This window comes from Lactuca sativa, chromosome 1 (assembly GCF_002870075.4).
Source record: "Lactuca sativa cultivar Salinas chromosome 1, Lsat_Salinas_v11, whole genome shotgun sequence".
Classification (NCBI taxonomy): domain Eukaryota; kingdom Viridiplantae; phylum Streptophyta; class Magnoliopsida; order Asterales; family Asteraceae; genus Lactuca; species Lactuca sativa.
The window spans coordinates 12,521,557-12,530,544 of NC_056623.2; positions in this window are offsets into that span (position 1 = coordinate 12,521,557).

Consider the following 8,988-nt stretch of genomic DNA (forward strand, 5'->3'; position numbering starts at 1 on the left):
AGTAGGAAGGTATTAATGGATTAAGACCAAGTATTAAGAGCTTTCTGGACGTCCAAAGTGATAAAGTTCGTGAATTTATGGTTCCTAGGCACAGTTGGTCACTGGATCTGAAGTTTGGCGCTTAAGCCATTAAGCACTTATTCAAATTTTGGCAAACCACTACGTACGCCCAACGTAAATCCAGTGCCCCCAGCATACTGGGTCAACTACCCTGATGGTGGTCAACATCAGGATGAGTACGCCCAACGTACCAGAGGAGTACGCCCCGCGTACGTCCTCTGTTGGGCCTTTGACAATTGGGCTTCAGGTTTGGGCCGTTTATGGACTAGTTGGATTTGGGCCTTTGCTGGACTTTATGAATATTATGTTTTGGAACAAGTTATGATAATGGATCTTGGAATTAGGCCCAATTAGGGAGTTGGGCCCAATTTGGTAAATTGGGCCAATAATGGGCTTTGCATAATGACTTTCAAGGTTATGGAATTGGTGTTGGGCCTTGGCCCAATAAAGAGAATGGACATGATGGATTGTGTGGACCCCTTAGTCAAGATTGTTATGTTGTGTAATGACTTGGTATTTATTATGTGATAGTTCGGGATTTCCGGTGAGAAATCGATCAGAGGTTTTCGGTACTTCGACACTACTTGCGAGGTGAGTTTCGCCTCACTGTACTCGTGGGTCTAAGGCACCAAGGCCAACCCACTAGTATTGATTACCTGCTATTAGAGGGGTGCCTTAGGGACCGTATATAGTCATGTAGGATAGACTGAGGACTCTTGATCTAAGCTATCTTACTTGTTCCTTGTTTGGTTGTGGTTTTAGAGTAGGGTCATCTGTCTGGGTGACTATCTCACCTATGAGTATATACTATTATGCATTCCTTGGATTGTTGATATTTAATATGTTGTTTTGCTGTAGTGATATGCTAGATCTGTGTCTTGGTATTGAGTATGTTGTTATGTTGTAGTGATCTGCTAGATTTGTGTCCTAGTATTGAGTATGCTGATATGTTGTAGTGATCAGTTAGATCTGTCTCATGGTATTGAGTATGTTGCTTTGTGGTAACAACCTGTAGAACCGTATGTTATCTGGGCTTGTTGGTTATCATCCATGGAGTGCCCTTAGGGACTGTCGGTGGTTATGTTGGATAGCCTGAGAACTCTTGATCTAGGCTCTCTTGCTTGTTCCTTGTTTGGTTGTGGCTCTAGAGTAGGACTATCTGTTCGGGTGGCTATCTCACCTCTGGTTACTTATGGTTATGCATTCTATTGGGATAGCTGGTGGCGGGATTGTATGTGGTGAGAAGATTAGTAGACAGTAGTGAGTTGTCGGATTGTTGTTGCATGTATTATGTGCCTACTTGATCATGATTGTTTATATGTCGACATATTGTGTTTGGTTGGGTTGAGGCGGTCCTTCTTTGTGCGGTAGGCCAAGATACCTAGTGTGGGCCGGTTGTAAGCCGTAGGCACGGAGGCTCGGGAGGAGCGATAGGGTTGAGGCGGTAGGCCAACAAACCCTGAGTATTCCAACCTAATGGTTGATTGGACCCAACATACCGGTATATTAGCCCAAGGCTAATTGGGCCAGGCATGAGTATTTGTGTTTATGCTTGTTATGTATTGGGGTATTTTGGGGGAAACTCACTAAGCTTTGTGCTTACGGTTTTAGTTTATTGTTTCAGGTACTTCTGATGATTTTCGCAAGGCGAAGGCGTGACCGTACACATCCTTGTGATTTGGACTTATGGTTTCTGGGATACTCTGATATTATACTATTTTAAAAACCTTTTGTAATAACTAACGACTTTGGATGTTTGAAAAAGTTTTAAATTGGCTTGATTTTTATGGGTGTTACAATAAGGGAGTCTATAGACTTGCTTTTTCTAAGCTAAGAGATTAGGGTTTCTGCCTCAAAACCCTAGCTAGCCTCAAGTATAAATAAACCCCTTGGCCTCTTGAATTCGTGCACCCTCTTGAAACCCTAGAAGAGCCGAATTCTTGACTAAGTTACTCATCTCTCCTTCTCTCTTTCTCTCTCATATTCATCCTCTTTCCCTAGTGTGTTTGTGAGCCATAGAGGTACTATGCTTGTGGTATTTGTTCTCGAAAGGAAGGATCTTCAAGTTTTGGTTGTTATTACTCTATAGCGACAAAGGTATGTGATCTAATCTTTCATATGTAGATTTCGAATTATTAGATGCATATTAAGGTTTTCTATTTTGTGTTCAATGCTTGTATGTCTAATAGAGAAAACATAGATCCAATATAGGGTTGCATGCACACATACGATTGTTTGTATAATACTCATCATGTACAAGAATGTACGTTGCACGTACAAGCCTCCCAAGTAGTACGTTGAGTGTACAGGCTGAGTACGCCCCACGTACTCAGCAGAATTGGGCCTTTGTGCATTTTGGGCTTCGGTTTAGGCTAGGCTATGTTGGGCCATCTGAAATTCATTGTTGGGCTATTGTATCTTGTTGGGCCTTCTTTGGGCAAGGTCCCATGAAAGGAATTAAGCCCAATTTGGAAAATCGGGCCATATTTAGGCCTTAGATGTTTATTTCGGATTTAGGCCTTTTGTTATCTAGTTTGGGCCTTGGGTTTCGACTAAGCTTGAGGAAGGGTAAAAAGGTCTTTTACCCTAAGTTAGACTCATAGTGTGAGTCAATGGCTAGATGTTGATGGGTTTTCCTTTTTGGTACCTGATAGCGCGCGAGCCATAGTGGATCTGCAGTTAGAGATTATTCATGGGATTAGCTGTTGATGGGGTGTTTTCTTGATATTGGCGGTTCGGGGATATGGCAGCCTGCAGTCGGGATCATCTTTATGGTTCGGCAGTGTGAAGTGAGTTTTCCTCACTGTACGTTCGGGTCGAAGGCACCAAGGTCGGCCCATTAGTTTGATATCTTGTTATTTGCTGATATGTTGAGTATAGAATAGATATGCATGAAATGTTAGTTGCCGATATGATAGTCTGTTAGATCTATAGGACTACCTATGATTATGTCTACATGATTATCTGCGTATGTTGGTTATTTGTCATCATATTGTGTTGGGTTGAGGTTGTATTGCTTCGTGTTGTAGCCAACAAACCCTGGGGTATTCTAGATATGAGCTGAGGGTCGAGTAGGGCATGCCAGACTCATACTGAGGGATCAATAGCATTCCAGATACGAGCTGAGGACCCGGTAGATATGCCAAACTTGTACTGAGGGCTTGAGGGCATTGGAGCAATCCAAATATGAGCTGAGGGTTAGGTAGGGCATGCCAGACTCATATTGAGGGCTCAATAGCATTCCAGATACGAGCTGAGGACCCGGTTGGTATATCAGACTCGTATTGAGGGATGAACATTAACATTTCAGTTCGATGACTGATCGGTACAGGGAGCAAGCCAGACATAAGCTGTAGGCCCCGAGGGCAAGCTAGACTTATGTTGTGGGCTCAAGAGTAAGCCATATGTGAGCTATAGGCCCAGTAGAAAAGCTAGACTCATACCGTGGGCTCATGGGCAATCCAGTCTTTTAGTTATGGACTCATTGCATGTTGTTATTTTATATATGTGATCGTTTGTATGATTAGTATTTTGGGGGAACTCACTAAGCTTCGTGATTATAGTTTTGGTTTATGGTTTCAAGTACTTCAGTGGATCATGTCAAGGTGAAGGCGTGACCGTACAGATCATCACGTTTTTGGACTTATGATTTCTGGGAAACTCTGACAATGTAAATGTTTTGAAAACTATGTCGAAAGCGATTCTGATTTTAAATAATGTTTTGGGAACAATGGTTTTTGTAAACACTTATTTAGAAAAAGGGTTGTTTTGAAAAGTTTAAATGTTATGAATTTTTATGGATGTTAAAAATTGGTATCAGAGCATTGGTTGGAGTGAATTGGAGGAACACTCATGTGAATCTAATCTCAAACTAAGGAAAAGGGTTTTTAAAACAATTTTCAAAAGGTTTTCAAAATAATCAAGGAAGATGTGATGTGTACAATCAGCCAAAGCCAGTAAGTTGACCCCAAAACACCACACAATTATTTAAGATTATGTTATGTTATGTTAGAACAACATGCTACTGATAGGCTAGGGATCTTCAGAAATTGCATGATAGAAATGCTTGTTTATATGATGCCTGATAGCCCATGATTCTTCTTTATATGAAATTGGCATCATTACTGTAGTTGCTTAGTGTATGCCTCGTAGCCGTACATAACTAATATTCTATAGCCTGAGAATGTTTGGTTTGACCTTATTTCCTACTCTTGTTTGATGAAGGGCTTAGGGTAGGATCAGGTATTCGACTGTCTATATGATCCAATGTTATTTATGGCTAGCATACACGAGTGTTGCAGGGTTGGTGGAAGTTTCATGAGCGGGCACAGTGTTTAGCGGGTCAGCGTGAGGAATGATTAGTCACTCTTAAGAGAGTGAGTACAGGGAGAAGGTACACCTATGGTGCGGGGAGTTGAAGATCGAGGATTTTATATGAGGATCTGTCTGATTTTATTGCATTTTAGTGTCAGTCGGTTCCTCTGCATGAATGTTGCTTGCTTTTTGCTTTTTGGAACTCATGAGTGATGTGAGTTAGCCATTAAGTGAATATGCCAAGTCACACATGAAATTTTTTAGATAATCTCAGTGTGACAGATTTGACCGTACTGTACATCTCTTGTCTGAGTCCAACCATTGTAGGGATGAATTTGTTACTCAAAGGATTATCTGATCTTTGTTGCATGTGACTGTATTCATGGAATGACTAATTGACATTGCGAGGAGTTCTTCAGAAGCCGATGGCAGAGAAGTGTGGAACCCTAGGATAGCCTATGGATTCTTTTAGTGCAATTGATGAGTATAAAGAGAGGAGAAGGGATAACCAAATTCGTCCAAGGCTTCTTGAGGGAAAGAGTGCATGAAATTGTGAAGGGATATGGCATTTATATATAGCTCGGTTCCAAAACTAGGGTTTAAAGAGGAAACCCAAAATTCTCTTGCTTGGTAACCAAGCAGCCCATTCCCTTTATCCAAGGGGCAAGGACGAAAACTATAACGCCCTATTCCGAATCGTTTCCTAATGCAGGGTGGTAACCTAAAGACCGAGTATCATCAAACTTAGGGCCTTTGAGGAAAAGAGATTTAGACCCATTTGGGTGTAGTTAATGTAATTTGGATGATCTGGGGTTTTGGTTCGTGTTTTGGAGCCAAGGGGTATTTCGGTAAAGTATCAGTTCTGGATTTTATAGAAATCGGATTTTTGTTCGGGAAGTTTTAAGGCAGGTATGACTTGATATAAGTGTAGAGCTTCTCATTACCTCTTTGTGGATATCAGGATCGTTGGAAACGGACTTATAATGAATAAGTTATGGCCTTTAGAAGATTCGTCGTTTTAGGGTTAAAGCAAGTATGCGAGGCGTACACATGTGTACGCATGGCGTGCTAGTGCTAAGGTCAGTAAATTGGGCGTATAGTGGTGTACGTTGTTCGTACTAAGCCATATGATCGTGCATGCCTTATGGAGTATGTTGGGCATACTTCAGTCAGACCCAAACCCTAATTTAGGGTCTTAGACCCTATTTAAGCTCCTTAACTCACCACCAAACCCTATTATATTCAGCCTCCATCCCCCTTAACCTTAGAAACGAAACCCTAGCCCCCATTTGATTGGTTTTTGAGGTTTGGGGTGGTATTTCATGCTTTTTGGTGTTCATAAAAGGCGAAGAAACTTCTTGGAGAAGTGTGAGGTTGCTTGAAGCTTATGGATCCAGGCTTGTTGCATCTTGATCTACATTTTGGAGGTATAAAGTTTCAATCTTGATGAATCTAGGTGTTATATTTAGTTTAAGGAGTAATTTGGGTTCTTTTTGGTCTTTAGAGTCATCCTTGTGAGTATGAGCTACTCCAAGAGCTTATAATGATGGATCTTGACCTTTGGGATGTCCCTTGTTCATCAAAATGGTATCTTGATGAGTTATTGTGGTGCATGCATGAGTTTGGGTGATTATTATGGATTTTATTAAGGTTTTGGTCCCATTAACCCTTGCATAGGAGTAAAGTTGCCAACTTTACGTGTTAAGATATCTCATTAGGGTCATATCCAAGTTTGGAAGTCATTGACTTAACTATTAAGAGCTTATTTGGATTTTTGGACCTTGGAGGAGTACGCAAGTGTACGCTCAATGTAATGTTGATTTTATGCATAAGGGACTTGTACTCTGTGCATAGAGGGTGAGTATGTTGGGCGTACTCCCCAGCTAGTCATTTTGGGATTTTGTGGGCCTTGTTGTGCCATTGGGCTTTTGACTTTGGGCCATGGATGGACTTAGGATTTTCTTGGAAGTGGGTCCATGATGGTTTTGGGGCCCAATCAGGTTATTAGGCCATAATGGGCTTTTGTTGCTTTTGATTTGGGCTTTGGATTGCTCTTTTGGGTTTTGGTCTTTTTATACATTTTGGGATGGGCCTTGGTTATGGAACAAGTATGAAAAGGGTAAAATAGTCTTTTACCCTTTAGGAAGTTAGTTTATGGAGTGGGCCTCAAATTTTGGGTAATGGGGTTAATTATTGATTAAGATTACATTTATTGTTAGTTGGTGTGAGGTTATCCGGTTCGGCGATCCAAACAGTTATTTGATTATCAGCAGATTGAGGTAAGTTTCCTCACTGTGCGAATGGGTCGAAGGCACCAAGGCCGACCCATTGGATTAGATATCTTGATATGTGACAGTATGATGTTATGCTTTGTGATCTGTAGATCTATATGATTGTCTTCTGACTGATTATATGTTTATTTGTATATGTGTACTTATTTGGTTGGTGGTTGAGGCTTTATAGCTTTGTGTGTGAGCCAACAGACTGAGGGTATTCCATCTTGAGGATGACTGGACCCGACATTGGCATTCCAACCTAGGGTATTCCATCACAAGGATGAATTGACCCTATGGTTGACTGGGCTTGGGGTATTCTAACTCGATGGTCGATTGGACCCAAGTTATGTATGTATTGGCATTCCAATCTAGGGTATTCCATCCCGAGGATGATTGGACCCTATGATTGACTGGGCCAGGGGTATTCCAACCCAATGGTTGATTGGACCTGACATGTTTTTTTGTATATGTTATTTGTTTGTGTGCTAGTATTTTGGGGGAACTCACTAAGCTTTGTGCTTACGGTTTTAGTTTATTGTTTCAGGTGCTCAGAGGTATGTGGCAAAGCGAAGGCGTGATCGTACACAATTACACATCCTTGGTTTTACTACTGATTGGATCTTGGGAGACTTTGATTTTAAATCATGTTTTGGAAACAATGGTTTTGTAATTACTTATATTAGTATCTGGTTGTTTTGAAAAGTTTAAATTTGTTGAGATTTTTGGAATGTTACAAAAACTCTTGGGCTTGTCCAAGTGATTTTCATCCACCTCATTCGATGAGGTGTCTGGGCCTTCTTCCTTCAACTTTCAATAAATAACCAAACAGTCCCTGTAATTTTAATTAATCTAACTAATCCTAAAATTAACTCCAGTTAATTTCTGATTAATTATTAATTAAATAATATGATTTCTAATTAATATATTATTTTCATAATACATTAATAAACCATTTATTTGATTTATTATTCACATAATAAGTTAATATATCTCTCGAAAAGTCATCATGTCCAATTTCTAGGATTGAGGGCAACCCAAAAGGATTGTGTTACTATCAATTCAAGTTTATATCGATTATAGTTATGGGCTTAGACACCCAATTCAACAGTCTCCCACTTGGATAAGTCTGTAACTATAATTGCCATTATAACTTCCAAACTGATCATAAAATTGTAGCTTCCAAAAACTGTTGTCGAACTCTGAACCCATCAATTACGTGTCCTAAGATAAGTGATCAAATATCCCTCCGCTTTACAAGATGTCGTAGGACATGAGACATGGATTATAATCAATCTCATTGTCAAAAATTTTGTTTCATGATTTCTAATTTATGATGACGACATAAGACTTCTTCTAATCGACACATCAATTTAGTTTTGGTTAGGCCTAACACTTATAAGTCAACACCAAATCACTGAGGGCCCCAAAGATATCGCTTTTTCTGTTATGGCAAAAGGAACAAATAAACTTTAACTTATATACTTGCATTATTTACTCATCAAATCATGCACAACAATACATTGTATAACATCAAGTTACTGATGTGTTGACGTATTATCAATGCACAACTGACTTGTAAACCACAACTCATATATCTCCGTTTTAAGAATATAAGATATTATTGTCTCAGAATTACTTGTGAAAATATCAATGAAGTAATTCTCTAAGCATAGGTTTATCTAATACTCAAAATCCCCATTTTCTAAGTATTCATGAACATTGTAGCAATCATTGCAATGTAATCTCCATAGACAATCTACAATTCAATTCATGACAACCTTAATTCACTACTTACTTCCAAAAGTATGAGCGACTGTGGAATTTCGAATAATCAAATTATTCGGGAAGTAAAACATGCAAAGTGAAACAGAATAATAACCTAAATAACTATGGTCTCAAAACTATTGAATATAAATAATACTCTTATTATTTAATTACCATAATAGTTAAGACTTTATTCATTGTATAATGTTTCGAGTATCAACTAAACACTTGAATTAAACATCAATCATGCCATGTTATGAACATGCACCTTGCTTTGTGAATAGATCGGCGAGACACTATTCCAATGATGCTCATTTCACGATTCCAAAATCTTGTCACTACTGAAAACGTGTTAGAATTCCAAACTTACATGCATTGTCCTTTTGTGACGTCGAGGCTTCAAAGTCACAGAGACTTAGCCAAAGATATTGTAATGCCTGGTTCCCTGGTACGCATTTAATTTAACTATTTATTTATTTTGAGAGAATGACTCGACAAGTTGGTAGCCCTAACTTGTCGAGTAGAAGGTAGACTAGTAGCCCTACTCGGTGAGTCAAGTCCTTGAATCGGCGAG